This window comes from Dipodomys spectabilis, unplaced genomic scaffold (genome assembly GCF_019054845.1).
Source record: "Dipodomys spectabilis isolate Male_0828 unplaced genomic scaffold, ASM1905484v1 ptg000182l, whole genome shotgun sequence".
Taxonomy (NCBI): Eukaryota; Metazoa; Chordata; class Mammalia; order Rodentia; family Heteromyidae; genus Dipodomys; species Dipodomys spectabilis.
The window spans coordinates 639,126-654,755 of NW_024870859.1; the positions used below are offsets into that span (position 1 = coordinate 639,126).

The window sequence follows — 15,630 nt, forward strand, 5'->3', positions numbered from 1 at the left end:
ATTTAAAAATTCATTCCCCTTCCTTGACTTTTTATTTTGAGGCCAAGTCTAGTTTCTGGTTACCACTGAGCTTTATTGTAGGGACTTGGATAAGATCCTTTCAGCTACTTTTCAAAAGAATAAAAATGATTATTAGAAGACATATCTGTTTGCCATTTCAAGTAAATTGGAAAATAAACTCAATGCAGAAATGTTAGCAGCAGATACAAAAGATCCTGCTATATATAAGCAGATAATTACATAAATTTTACCATAGTTCAAATAAAGACTGTGAAGAGAAATGTTGAGGAATGATTGCTAAATGGCTAACCTACTAAAGACAAGCTATTGGAAAAGTAAATTTCCAAGAAGTATTAAAATATTTTGATCCAGGATATTTAAGTGTTATTTCATTTGTATTAGTTGAAGGCTTACCATTTGTACAAGGCATTTAATTATTTCTTCCCATAACTCTTCCTCTGCATACCCTTCTCCAATGAATTCACATTCTCAGGAAGGGGACTTCTGTGCTGACAAGATAGTTCTATTCCTGATTTGAGTGATGTAATGTGACCAAAGATTTACAAATTATACTCTTTTATTACAGCAAGTAGTCTAACTTAATCTAAGAGAGTTCAGTCAGTCTCAGTGCAGTCAAAATTTAGGGCCTATGTGTTATAATGTTCTACAATTTAAACTAAGGAATGTAAACATTGAGGGATAAATAGACTCAAAAAACCATCGAAAATTAACTTCTAAGATGTAGTATTAGTAAAGTGGTAGAGAAGCAGGTGATAACCTTCATTCCTCTAAGTAGTTCTGATAAAACAAGTACAAATGACTAATTTTATGAGGGCATGTGAAACACAGGTAAAGGGTATAGATGTAAGGAACCAAGTAAATGCTAAGTTAGTTAAAAGATACCTTTTAAAAAGTGCCAGGATGTGGGTGGTTTGTGCCTTTGATTAAAACTAAATAAATGACTGCATTTACGTTAAAGATAATATAATTCATAAATCCTGAATCAGCATGGAGGGACAAACAATAGAAAGGACACAACTAAACTGAGAAATAGAAGTGGAACACAAGTTTTGATCTTACACAAAAATAGTTACAAGACACTACTGAAAAAACTGAATATCCATAAAATAAGAAACATCAAACATAGAAACACATATATCTTCTTCAAGAAGAAATAGAACATCTGAGCTGACCTATGACAAAGACAATAAATTATTAATCTTTTTAATATTAGTAATAGTGGAAATGCAGTCAGTAATAACAACAATAGAACATTATAACAAAAAAACAAGGCCATATTACTGCACTGGTGAATTTTATATATATATATATATATATATATATTTAAACTTTAAGGCAGGGTACACGGCTTAGTGGTAGAGTGTTTGCCTAGCATACATGAAGCCCTGGGTTCAATTCCTCAGTACTATGTACACAGATAAAACAGAATTCATGCTGTAGCTCAAGTGGTAGCATGCCAGCCTTGAGCAAAAGAAGCCCAGGACAGAACCCAGGCCTTGAGTTCAAACCCAGTACTGGCCAAAAAAAAACAAAATAAAGGATTAATGAACAGTATCTTTTAAAAGCTTCCACAAATCAAGACAGAAATATTCCTTATTTTGTAAAGTCAGTATTCCCTTCACATTAAAATCAAATAAAGTTACTCTAAGAAAATATAACCACAACAATGATTGCTTATGAATATTGGTGCATACATCTATTACAGTATACTAGAAAGTGAAATGCAATTGATCATTAAGAAGACTATGTAATAGATTTAGGTAGAGTGTTTATAAGAACAGAAAGATGCCTCACAATGAAAAATTAATCATTGATATACAGTGTATTCATGGAAAATGTAGAAATATGTATTATCCCAATTGATGAAGAAATAGCACTAACAAATAAAAACTTTGGTCATGATTTAGAAAAAATAAAAACAGAGAAGGTTATCAGTAAATGTTCTAAACACATTAAAGGTAATATGAGAGGCTGGGAATGTGGTTTAGTGGTAGAGTGCTCCCCTACATGCATGAAGTCTGGCTTTGATTCCTCAGTACCACATAAACAGAAAAAGCCAGAAGTGGTGCTGTGTCTCAAGTGGTAGAGTGCTAAGCTTGTGTAAAAAAGAAGCTCAGGGACAGTAGTTCAAGCAAAAAAAAAAAGGTAATATGTTAAAACACTATATTATGCTAAATTATAAAAGGGTAAAACTGTCCTTGTAATAGGAATAGGACACACCTATATTTTTTATCATTACTCTATAACAATATTTTATAAATTCTCATGAAAGTAATTAGGCAAAATAAAGAAATAAAAGGCAGATAAATTAGGAAGAAATTAAATTATCTATAATAGAAGATAACTTGATCCTCAATACAGAAAGTCCTCAGGATAAAAATTACATTGGAAAAGTACTAGAGCTTATAAATTTGGCATGTTCCTCTCCGACAGTATAACCCCTGTTTCCACTGTATTTGATGTCGGTGCCCTGAATCTTGTATATACACTTCTCTAATTCGAGGAGGGGAAGGGAAAAAACAAAATGCTTAAATAAGGATACAAGTTGACCCATTGTAACAATGAGATGTAAAAAAAACACTACATTGAAAACGAACTTTACAACTTCGCTGGGGTAGGGGGAGGCAGGGGGCAAGGGAGTGTAGTTATGGAGGTGAGAGGGAAGGGATGGTAGGGGGAAATCAATGGAGGAGGAGGCAACAGTACTCAATAGGAAATGTACTCATTACCTTGTTTATGTATCTGTAACTCCTCTATACAGCATTTTTACAATAAAAAGCATACAAAAATTTCAGCAGAACTGTAGGGTATGAGATGTACATGCAAATATCAGATGTGTTTCTCTGTACAAGCAACAAGCAGCATGAAGAGAAAATCAGGTGAACAACTCCATTTACAATAAGCATCTCAAAGAAGAAAATACCTAGAAATTAACTAACGGGTGAAATTCTTTTACACTGTAAGCTACAAAGCAGCTTTGAAAGTAATTAAGAAGAGTGAAATGAATTCCTTGGTCATATATTATGAGTCTGAGTAGTGGCAAACATGCCAAACATACATACAGATATAATACAATACTGTCAAAATCCGAAGATCTGTTTTTCTGAAATGTAATATATATTGACATTCAAATAGACTTATAAGGAACTTCAAATAGATGTAATGAAAACATACACGTGAAATTCCAGCTACTTGAGGGCAAATATAAAAAGATTATGGTCTGAAGCCATTCCAAACAAAAATATAAGACTATCTTTTTTGAAAAAGTAGCCAGGTATAGTTACAGATTTATAATCCCTGATAGTCAGGAAAAATAGTTTTTAGAGTTATACAAGGCAAAAATCACCAGAATTCCAGTCTTAACCCATAAAATGGGCATAATGTACAAAGTCTGGAATCCCTTCAACTAAAAGCCATAGAGATAAGAATCATGGTGCAAAGCTGAGCCCTTGCAAAAAGGGTGAAACCATCTAAAAAGTAAATAAGGCCAAAAAGAAAGGCTGCAAATATGGCTCAAGTACAACCTTAAACATGAAATGCCCTGATTAAAAACTCAAGCAGTGCCAAGGGAAGAAAAAAAAGTGAGGTAACTTGGTAGCATCTCATTCCAGATTTTAAAGCTTACTACATATATTGAATGCATCAAAATACAATAGTACTGACATTAGCATAAACATGTAGATTTTGTCTTTTGTTCTGTAATTCAAATGTTGATCTAGATTTATCTTTTACCTCTTTCCTGTAATTTTATAATCTAAATTAATCAGACATAATAAAAAGGTAAACTTGGGAACAAGATAAACCATATATTCTTACAGATATTAAAAGAATATGCTTAGTCTGAAGAGAATATTCAATTGGGATTACAAATAAATTAATGTCTGGCCTCATAATAAACTGAGATTGAACTTTCAGACACAATTCCTTCTATTTTTATTGTGATTAACTCTCTTTATAATTTATGGAACTTATGTGATCATTGCAAGATGAAAATAAACCTTCTAATGAGCAATAGTTTCAATTCCTATCTATCCACGAGATAATTCAGTAGAATTTATTAAGTCCTTTAAGGTATCTGTAGAGAGTACCCAAACGAATATTTAGATAGTGCAAATCATACCATTAAGAAATAAAAAGTAGAGTGTACATGCAGAGTCTATCTTCATTTTTAATATTTTTGCACATATTCTTCATATTCCCCATTAAATAAATAGAACTTGAGTGGACACATACAGTTAGGCAGCATTATTTGTTATACCTAAAGCACTATTTAATTGAAAATACAGTTTCCAATATTTTTCGCTAATCATTGAATGTAGTGAAAAATATATTCTAAACAGTTTCTGTGAGTTTAGGAACAAAGGTATAAAACTTTTGATCCAGATAGATTGTATTAAGTTTTACCCACTCTCAAGAAATTTAACCTGGCAACAATATTTTATTTAGGCATGCAATTATATTGAAACTTTATGGCTCACTGCTTACACTTGTATTTTTTTATTTTGTTTGCCTTTGAAATCACCACTCACCTATATGGAATGGATGTGCCAATTCTATTAGCTACTAGAGAGTCATAATCTCTTAAACCTTTATAAATGGAGTGTTTGGCCCATATTGATTGAGTTAGATTTTTATAGTGTGTAAATTACTCCCTGGGAGAAAGTTGGACATTTTAGGAAGCTGTGTGAACTCTTCCTCGCCACTTGGGTACCATTAAGTTAGTGCTTCAGTGGATTGAAAGAAGTCATTCAGCTTCCAAAATGCCTAATTGACTCTCTGGGAATAGTATTGGAGGTAGCTGCTCAGTCACTGTTGTTTTTTATATTATCAACTTCCACTTTGTGGATGAACTTAATGGACATTAAGTGAGCCAGATTCTAACAGCATGGGAGACCATCAAGGCTAAATCAGCCAGCTCTTGCCTAACTTGAGAATTCAGCCACAACTTGGTGGTAAGATTGGAAGTAATTGTTTAATGGCTAAAGATGTCTAGATGGTCAGGTTAAAGTGAATACCAAGAATTTCGATAATTCATCTGAACAATTTTTTTCAGAGGACCTTTTTCTTACCAAATTGAGATCTAAACATCAAAACTACCTGAAAACAAATTACCAATTAGAATTGTTTTTCCTGAGAAACCTTATTTTAAGGATTTCCTTGCAATGGTTCATAAAGTGGTGTTTTAAAATAATTTTGAAAAGAAGATACACTTGAAGTTGTTAGGAAACATTTTAGTGCGATATTAATATATTGCTTTTTAATATTTTTTATTATAAAGATACTGTACAGATATATAAGTACAGTATATATACTGTACAGTTATATAAGTAAGGTAATTAGTACATTACCTATCGAGCAATGTTACCCCCTCCTTTGTTTTTCTTCTACTATTCCTTCCTTCCATACCTCCCCAACTGCTACCTCCTCCCACAAAGTTATAAAGTTTGTTTTCATCATACTGTCTGTATGTCTCATTGTTACAATTGGTTGACCTGTATCATTATTTCAGCATGATATTATTTACCTTCCCCTCCCCAAATTAGAAAAATGTATATATAAGATTCAGGGCACTGGAATCAAACAGTGTGACAAAAAAGGTTATACTATGGGGGAGAACATACAAAAGAAACAAAAAAATCACATAGTACATTAAAAGAATCAGCTCATATGGTCATATGTACAAAGCTATTGAGCTATTATGCTCACCTGCTAAGATTTTCCTAGATTTATATTAATGATTACAAATAAGGGAAACCATGGGACCTATATTTGTTTGGGTCTGGCGTACATCACTTAATATCATTTTGTCCAAGTCTTTCCATTTCCTAACAAATGGGTGATTGTCATTCTTTCTAATGGAGGCATAGAATGCACACACACACACACACACACACACACACACACACACACACACACACACACATCACATCACATTTTCTTGAACCATTCATCTTCAGAGGGGCATTTGGGTTAGTTCTATAGCTTAGCTATGGAGAATAATGCTATGATAAATATAGTTGTGCTGGTAGCTTTAGTACGGCCTTGTTTGTGATCATTTGGGTAAATGCCCAGAAGTGGGATTGCTGGGTCATAGGGGAGCTCTATGTGGAGTCTTTTGAGGAACCTCTGCACTGCTTTCCAAAGTGGTTGAACAAGTTAACACTTCCACCAACAAGGCTGTAGGGTTCCCTTCTGGCCACATCCCCTCCAGCATCTGTAATTATCAGATTTCTAGAGTATGGCCATTCTAACTGGGGTGATGTGGAATCTCACTGTTTTGATGTGCATTTTTTATGGTCAGAGAATTTGAGCATTTCTTCATATGTATATTGGCCATTCTTAATTCCTCATCTGAGAAGTCTCTAAGTCTTTAGCCCACTTACTAATTGGCGGTTGTTTCTTTGAGAATTTGTTTTTAGGGAATTTAATATTTTAGATATGAGACCTTTGTCTGTTGTATGGCTAGTGAAGAGCTTCCAATCTGTGGGCCTTCTATTCATCTTGCTAGCTATGTCCTTTGCCATGCAGAAGCTCTGCAATTTCATGCAATCCCATCTGTCCAACCTTTCTTTGATTTGTTGTGTTTCTGGGTCTCTATTAGCCTGTTCCAAGGAGCAGAGTTTCTCCTATTCCTTCCTGTAATGTTTTCAGGGTATCTGCTTTGAATTCGAGGTCTTTGATCCATTTGGAGTTGATTCTGGTGCGGAGTGATGTATAAGCATCTAACTTTAGTTTTCTACCTGTGTTTAACCAAGTTTGCCAGCAGCATTTACTGAAGAGGCTGTCTTTTTTCCATTCTTTTTTTTTTTGACTCCCTTAATGAAGATTGCTTCTTCTACTTCATTGATGAATGAGGTTTGGATATTCATAGGTATCTCACTGAATTTGTAGATACCCTGTGGCACTATTGCCATTTCATGATGTTAATCCTTAATTCTGCTTTATTTTCCTTTTTCAGGTTTTTAAAGTTTTCATCCTAGAGGTCCTTTATGTCTTTGGTTAAGTTAATTCTTAGGTAATTTTTTTTGGGGGGGGCAGGGGTCTATTAAAAAAGCAGTTGCTTTCCTGATTTCAGCCATGCTCTTCTCATTATTGGCACATAGAAAAGCTATTGAATTTTGAGGGTTAATTTTATACCCTGCTATTTGCCAAAGTGTCAGATCAACTCAAGTAACTTGGGAGTGGAGTCCATAGGGTGCTTAAATAGAAGATCATGTCATCTGCAAAGAGGGAGAGTGTTACTTCATCTTTCTCTATTTAGATCCCCTTTTAGGTTTGCATCTTGTCTTATTACTCTAGCTAGGCAATCCAATACTAAATTGAAGAGTAGTAGATAGAGCAGATATCATTGTCTTGTTCCTGACTATAGAGGAAATGGCTTTAGTTTTTCACTATTAAGTACAATGCTGGCTGTAGGTTTGTCATACACAACCTTTATTTTTCTTTTCTTTTCTTTTTTTTGGGGGGGGTCCGGTTGTGGGGCCTGAACTCCGGGCCTGGGTGCTGTCCCTCACCGCTTCAGCTCAAGGCTAGCGCTCTACCACTTGAGCCACAGCACCACTTCCGGCTTTTTTTTTTTTTTTTGCTTATGTGGTGCTGAGGGATCAAACCCAGGGCCTCATGCATGCAAGGCAAGTGCTCTGCCACTGAGCCACCTTCACAGCCCACAACCTTTATTATATTGAGGAAAGTTCCATGAATTCCTCGTCTTTTCATCTAACACTGGCCAGGTAATATGGATTTGGAAAATAACTGGCAACAAAAAGTCACAGTAAAATTTGCAGTATGTTCTGGCTTCCCTATTCTTACAAAAACTGGTTGTATGGCTCTTAGAATGACCAAAGTTATGCTTTAAAGATGACACATCTGGTATGGTAGTCTGGATAATGCCTTTATTTTATTTTAGAGCTAATGTCTTGATATGTTGATTAGCTGGCCTCAATCTTAGATCATCTTGTCTGAGCCTTATTATTTGCTGGAATTTCAGGAGTGTATTTCCACTCACAGTTGAATAATAGCCACTGAAAAATTGTGGCAGCCTCTACAATTTGGCACAGGCCAGAGGAAGAAAATAGAAACAGTTGTGGCTGAATCTTGATTTTAGCTCCATAATATTCATTTAGGAATTCTGACACTTTTGATAGTCTCAAAGAATACATTTGTATTATTTCATGGCATGAATTTACAGATTTGTTTTAAAGAAGTCATAAAAAATTCGTAGGGTAGAAACATGCAAGTTCGCTAGATGGGCTGTAGATTAACTATTCTGTGTTTTGTTTGTGTATGAATAAACAAAAATGAAACATACTTGTTAAGTCCCTTTCTCTGGGATGGTTTCTGTTTCTTTGGTTAACTAAAACCCTACTTTATATAGTCATTCAATTACCCATACAGTCATGAGCAGTTAGGAAAACATCCAGATTGTGACAAGGATTTCTAACACAATTTATCATCCATTCTATTTTTTTTTTTGAGGCTCTGTTCATCTATCTCTTTCTCTCTTTTCTTTCTCTTCATCCCCCTCAGTAACTTAGTCTTCTTTGAAAATTGGCCAAGACAATTCTTCTTTCCTGGTGTGTTTATATATTTGTCACTTTCTTCCAAAGTTGATACCACTTCATAATTTCTTTCAAAAGCAGTGAAAACTGCCAAATTTGAGTCTGTAATGTGGTCTTTTTCCTATTTTTACCTATCTTCTCTTCAAGAGTGTACTCTCAGTTCTAACCATGAAAACATTCTACTATAACTTCTATGTCATTTCTTTTGTTTGATTGTAGTGATGCTACTCAGTCTTCCCTGCTCCAAGTAACTAATCTCTTCAACAAATTAATAAAGGCCTTTAGTATTCATGTACACTATATCTGTTTATGCATAATGGTTTGAACTTTTTATCTTTTTATTCATGTTTATCTGTCACAAAGCTAAGATTCTTTGTCAACATCTTTTCTTTCTTTTTTTTTAGTGATGGACTTTCTTATTTTTAAAAAATGTGTCAGTACTTTGTTTTGAACTCACTACTTCATGCTTGCTTAGTAAGTACTCTTTCCCTCATTTCACACATCCAGCTCTTTTAGTTCTGGTTGGGTTTTTTTGTTTGTTTGTTTCATTTTTATTGTGAAAATACTGTACAGAAGGGATAAAATTACATGAGCAAGGTAATGAGTGCATTTCTTATCAAGCATTGTTGCCTCCTCCTTTGTTTCCCCTTACCATCCCTTCCCATCTCCCTCACTCCTCCCCCTGCCCCACCCCATGCCAAAGTTGTAAAGTTCATTTTCGACATAACATCTTGTACATCTCATTGTTGCAATGGGTCCACCTGTATCCCTATTTAAACAATTTATTTTTTTTTTCCCTTCCCCTCCACAAATTATACAAACTTCAAATACAGTGAAAACAGGGGTTATACCCTGGGGGAGGGACATACAAAGCAACAAAGAAATACCTTGTAAATGCTCCTCCAACTCTTCAATGAAATTGAAAGAGAAAGTTTACAACTGAACTCATTCTGTGAAGCCATCATAACCCTCATCCCAAAACCAGGTAGGGACTCATCAGATACCTTCTCACTAGGAGAGCCTAGAGCCTCTTAAGAGCACTTACAAATAAGATTCCCAACTTCCTCATTGGGAAGGCTGTCTCCCTATATTCCCTTCAGATAGGCTTGAATTGCTTCAGGATCCCTAATTGGCTATATGATCAAAGGTTCCAAAAGTACAGGCTTTCTTGCCTTGAAAACCTTGCCTCCCTTACATGCCAGACCTAAGTCAAAGTATTCTTCCTTTCCCTGGGTAAAGACTGGAATCTTGTTTGAGTGGCATAATCATTCTCCTCACAGGATTGTCACTTTACTGGGGTGATGTTTAATGACGTTTCCTTTTAAATGTAAGAACTCTTCACCTAGGGTCTTTGACTTTGATGCCTAAATTTATGGACAAGTCATGATGGTAAGAAAACTTGTCATAGCTTCATTAAATAAACAAGCCAGTAAGCAGACCAAACAGACAAAAATCAGACAAACACATAGAAGGACAAGACACTCTGTAACAGAGTGTGGGTGCTCTCAAAAGGAGAGACACACAGCTCCTTGGGCTGTTGGGGTATTTATATGGTAAAGACAGGGGCCTAGCTTTGAAGTTATGTAAAGATAGGTGCTTTGTTTTTGCTCTTAACATACCTGGTGCTACTTTCTGAGTTTCCAGGTAAGACTGCATCCTGCTATAAAACAGGTCCTTATCCTTGAGATAAGGAGGCACCCTGCTATCTGCATTCTGGGGGAGGAGGTGGCTGAAGTTTGGGGAAGCATTTTTCTCAGGAAGGCATACATCCTATCAAACAAGTGTTAATTCTTGGGGTGAGGAGTGCATCCCTCAGGAAGGAATGCATCCTGTTGCCTCTCTTTAAAGCAAAGACAGCACTTGATATTTCTAAATTTCATATTTCTGAGTTACTTTCACCAGGCCTGTTTCCTTAAGTTATCCTGCTTCATTTCACCTAAAATGTCATTAGTTCTCTTAATCTTAAAGGAAACACTTGAAGGAATACCTTCTGTATTTGCTGTAAGCTGACCACACCTCATTTTTCCCTAGTCTATCTGGCTTCAGGATCATGTGCAGATTAAGAACCACCTAGAGAGGTCAATTCATTGTATTGTCTTCTTTTGTGGCTTTTCTATTAGTTTCAAGTAAACTTACTCTTTTAATCTTAAACACTTTCCTGCCGTTTGTTGTTGGCAGAGAAAATGAACTTGCACCTAGATATTTTCTATACATGCTAAAACATGAATTTCCCTAAACTTCATGGTAAATGAAACTAATAATAAACAGATAGTGCATAATTCCACAACCATATTGTTAGCCCAGAATCCCCGCCCCATAACTTTAACATACTGCTTCCCTAGGCAACACTAGGCCCATGTAGTGAAGGCAGCAAATTATCAGCCCCTACACCACTTCCCCCAACCCCTTTGGAATAGGTATGACCATATAAGGTAGAGAGATCCCCCAAATCCCAGAGCTTATAAAAGGTCATCTGAGACAACAGGAGGCACTTCTCACTTCCTCTCACCTGGTGAGAAGGTATCTTTGCCTTTACTGGGAATAAACCTTTCCTTTGTTCTTTCTACCTGGATGTCCTTGTGGTTTCTTGGCTAACATTGTTGAATGGCCAGGAACTAGGTTTATCTCCACGAATTTGCTCATCCTGTGAGCCTGGTTCCCAATCGCCTCTCTGCTAGTCACCCTCTTACCCTGAGAGTTGCAACTCCAGGAACCCAGACTTCTACCACACTGACAGAGCCACCATGCACCCTCTCTCCTGCCACCTAGTGCTCTCCCACTTCCAATTCACCAGCCTTCATACATCTGCATGGGGTAAGTGGACTTAGGATTCCTATAGTGACATTCTTTAGTTTTATTCAGACTCCTAGTGCCAACTTTTCTTTAATCCACACCCAAAAGCTCCAGTACCTGGCTGCTGCAAGTCTCCAACTGAAGACTTATTATCTGAGGCACAGGCCTAGGACTCAGACCTGAGAGTCCAGGACACAGGGGTCAGGTGAGGACCTACCACTGTCTCCTGCCACATTCTCCCTAAGACTGAAATATTCCAGGGAAACCTGGATTGTTTTGACCTTAGATCAAGTCACCAATGAGTAATTCTCAGTCTAAGATCCCATCTGACTCCCCCATACTGGCATATATGCTTTCTCTCCACCTAGCTCCTGGCCTTAAGTGCCAGCATCTTATTGATCTGTACAACTGAGCACAGCCTGATTGTAACCTAGGGATCCCATCCAAATGGCCACTTAAAGGCACTTTTAACTCCATCATTATTTGGGATTTATACAACTATTGTGAGCACTGGGAAAATGGAGCACATCCAGAACTTCTCTTTTCTTCACTCTCTCTCTATAAGTACCTACAGACTAAAAATCATCTCTCTCCAAACTAAAAATCATTTAAATTCTCCCTCTCAAGGCCAAACTGTCTTCAAACTCTCTCCCTCCTGCTTTCCCTGCTGTTCCTATTGTCACTGCCTCCATTGCCTCCAGACTTCTCAACCCCTCTCCCTTCTAACTTCTCAGGGTCCCAGTCAGCTCAGGCTCCCTCCTCCCATGCCGACAGTGGCTTCTCTGCCCTCTCAGCCCCTTCTCCCACTCCAGCTGTACCTCCTGCCCCTTTTTAGCAGCTCCTCCTATGTCTCTTCCCTTGGGCAGTCACTGTCCAAGCCCCTTCTCTCACTTCACTCCCTCCCACTTCTCAGCAGTTCCTCCTTCCAGTCAAACTCTCAAGGCTAACTGTGCCACTGCTCCTCATTCCAGGTCTAGTCCACCCCTCCCCTTTCCAAGCCCTCCTATACTCACTCTAGTACACCGCTGCCACTTGCCTGACACTGCCCACTAAGTCCTTCTCTACTATAAATCTCCCAGTCATCTCCTCTAACTTTTCTTGTCTGGTATCAGCCTCTCTCTCTCTCTCTCTCTCTCTCTCTCTCTCTCTCTCTCTCTCTCTCTCTCTCTCTCTCTCTCTCTCTCTCTCTCTCTCTCTCCTTCTTTCTCTCTCTCTTTCTCTCTCGCTTCCTCCCTCCTTCTCCAGACTGTAGATCATTTCCCAGTAAATTGCCACCACTCCTGCTGATAAGCACTTTGAGTTGTGCCCTGAGAGTAAGATGCAGGCAGGGTCCCAGGAACCCTCCCTCCCCCCTCCATTCCCTCTCAAGGGCTAGCCGTCCTGGATCAGTGGTTCTGGTTCCTCTTGTATATTCTTCCTCTCTGTAGCCAGTATGAAGTCTCTAAACTAAACTTTTCGTCTACTACAAACTCCTGCTAACCTCTGTCTCTGCCTCCATCCCTGCCTCTCTTGTGGTCATAAACCTTACATTTCCCAAGCCCCTTCTAGACCTTAAATAAATGGGGCTCTGCCCTGTCTCTGTAGCTAATCCATCACTGACAGTGGCTGGCTGGCTAACACATTGGACCAGCTTCTCTTTTTTACTGCCTTTTTTTTTGGCTCTCTCTTTTTCTGACCCAAAAATGTCTCTGGGACTCAGATCTAATTCTATTATTTCCTCTTTCCTGAATTCACCCACTTTGGTACCTGAATTCTTAATTTTTCCCTTAAACTAAACTCCTCTAGGAGGCTACAAAATTAAAATCCCTCCTGTCTTGCCTCTTCCCTATCTGGATACCTCTATCCAATCATTTCCTCTGAGTAAAAACCTGCCCAGCAACCCTTCCCCTCAATTCTCTTTACTGACCTAGGAAACTGACACCTAGGAAGAGACAAGACACCTGGTGGGTTTTCTACACCCTCCCCCTCTCTTCCACCAAGCTAAATCTTCTTCATTCTTCTAGGTGTTAAATGATTTCAATTCATATTCTGATATTCCTTGCTAACAGAATTACTGCCTCTCTTCACAGGCTGTGTAAACTAAGACCCAGCTATCTAATATATTTTGTTAGCAAAGATGTCTAAACTTATTCTATTGTCAAATTTCTAATTCTAAGTAATTCTTACAGCAATCTTGGTACCTCTTGCTGGGAGGAAATTCTCCACCCTGTGCTCTGATTCTGCATTAATTAACTTCCTAAATACATAACTTCAGTACTGGAAGATAAGATTAAGTTCTGAAGAGGGATAGTAGTGATGGTGGTCCACGAATGTAAGTTTACTTAGTTATAGTGAATTATAAAACTTAAAATTGTCAAATTGATTTATTTAAAGTTATATATAAGAAACACATTAAGGAAAACAAAATATCTATATATAAATGGAACCATTTTGATTGAAAATTTATGTGCCCTGGACTTTAAAATCTGAAAATGTCAGCTGGGCGCTGATGGCTCATTGCCATAATCCTAGCTACTCAGTATACTGAGATGTGAGGATCAGGGTTCAAAGCCAGCCCTGGCAAGGAAAGTCCAAGAGTCCTTTTTTTTTTTTTTTGCCTCTAAACCATTTATTTCTCCTCACCCACAAAGAGGAGGGTGAGCACTTAACACTGAGAGCTGCAGTGGCCAGGGTGAAGCTGTGCTGGCAAGTCAAGCTGGTGCTTTCTCAGGCAAAGGTGGCACCATTCCAGCCCACATTGGCCACGTTCATGTCGTAGTAGTTGATGTAGCTCCTGTCCTGGCTGATGCGCAGACTCTCGGCCAGCCAAGCAGTTCATACAGCAGCTTGTTGTTGAGTGCAGTTCTGCACACCACCGTTCTTGCCAATGCTGTGCAACTGCAGAGAGCGCAGGGCTCGCTCCAGCCATCAAAGGCCCTAAACTGGTCCGGTACCACATGCACGGCAATATACTGCTCTGGCTTCCCGGTGGCCTGCGCCAGCTTCTGCCCGAGCTCAGAGAGGAGCCTGTCTGGCCCTGAGGCCCAGGGCACGTGGGTGTTCACAACGAACATTGACATGATGGCCCAATGGCAGCAGGACTGAAGTGCAAGCACTGGAAGGTCCGTGAGACTCATCTCCAATAAACCATCAGAATACCGGAAGTGGTGCTGTGGTTCAAGTGTTACAGTGCTAGCCTTGAGCTGAAGAGCTCAGGGTCAATGCCCAAGCTCAGAGTTAAAGCCCCAAGACCAACAAAAAAAAGAAAGAAAAAAATGAAAAAAATCTGAAAATGTCCCAATAAGAAAATGAAGCAATTTTAATTTCTACTTTTTTCCATCACAGAATGTTAATGTATATAAGATGTCACTTTTATGTGAGTTTTCATAATCGCAGATTACATGGAAATGCAAGGCAAAATATAGTTCATTTATTTATGCAATTGAGAATAATATGAGAGAGTTTCAGATACTTATCTATGAGGAAGAAGAAGAGGAAGAAATAATCAGATTATGCAAACATAAAAGGAAGTACTTAGAAAAACAGAACTTTTGGATTAAAAGCCTCAGAACTGCGTAGGCTTTAATTAGATTCACACTATTTTAAAATTATTTGCAAACTGATATAATCAAATACAATAGGCAAGAACATCCAAGTGTTTGGTTGCTTGTCATAGACTAAATGAAGCTTCTTTTTAATGCTTGTGCATTCTCTGTTGATAAGCAATATGACGAAGGTGGTAAACAATGCTTATTTCAACATATAAACTGAGAAAGATCCTAGTTTCTATGCGAAATTAAATGAGACATACTTTCATTCACTCTCACTAATTTTGTTTGGAAATCTACTTGCAAGTGAATCTTATGTCATTTGCTTTAATAATTTGAGGCAAAGATATACAACAATCAGGCTATAAATGGTAGTCAGAAATACAATCAGAATTCTTATGCTACAATAAAATATTTTCTTTGGTAAAGGTGAAAAGAGTTCAGAAATATTGCTACAGATAATTTATTTTCTGGGACCTCAACAAAACAACACAAAAAGGAAAGTTGCATCTGTATACCTTTTCTAATTCTTTTATGTTATGAGGTGTGTGTTTGTGTATGTGTATGTGCATGTGTGCTTGCCTGTATACATGTGTATGTGCATGCACATACAAACCAGTACTGGGGCTGGAACTCAGGACTTCATGTTCTCATGTGGCTTTTTCCTCAAGGCTGGCACTATCACTAGAACAGATCTCCATTTCTGACTTTATTCTTGGTTAATTGGATAT

At 37.7% G+C, this 15,630-nt stretch overlaps 1 pseudogene; it reads right to left on the reverse strand.

The window, feature by feature from the left end:
• Positions 1–14,042: 14,042 nt before the first annotated feature.
• On the reverse strand, positions 14,043–14,431 carry LOC122121074 (annotated as a pseudogene).
• Between the last annotated feature and the right edge of the window lie 1,199 nt (positions 14,432–15,630).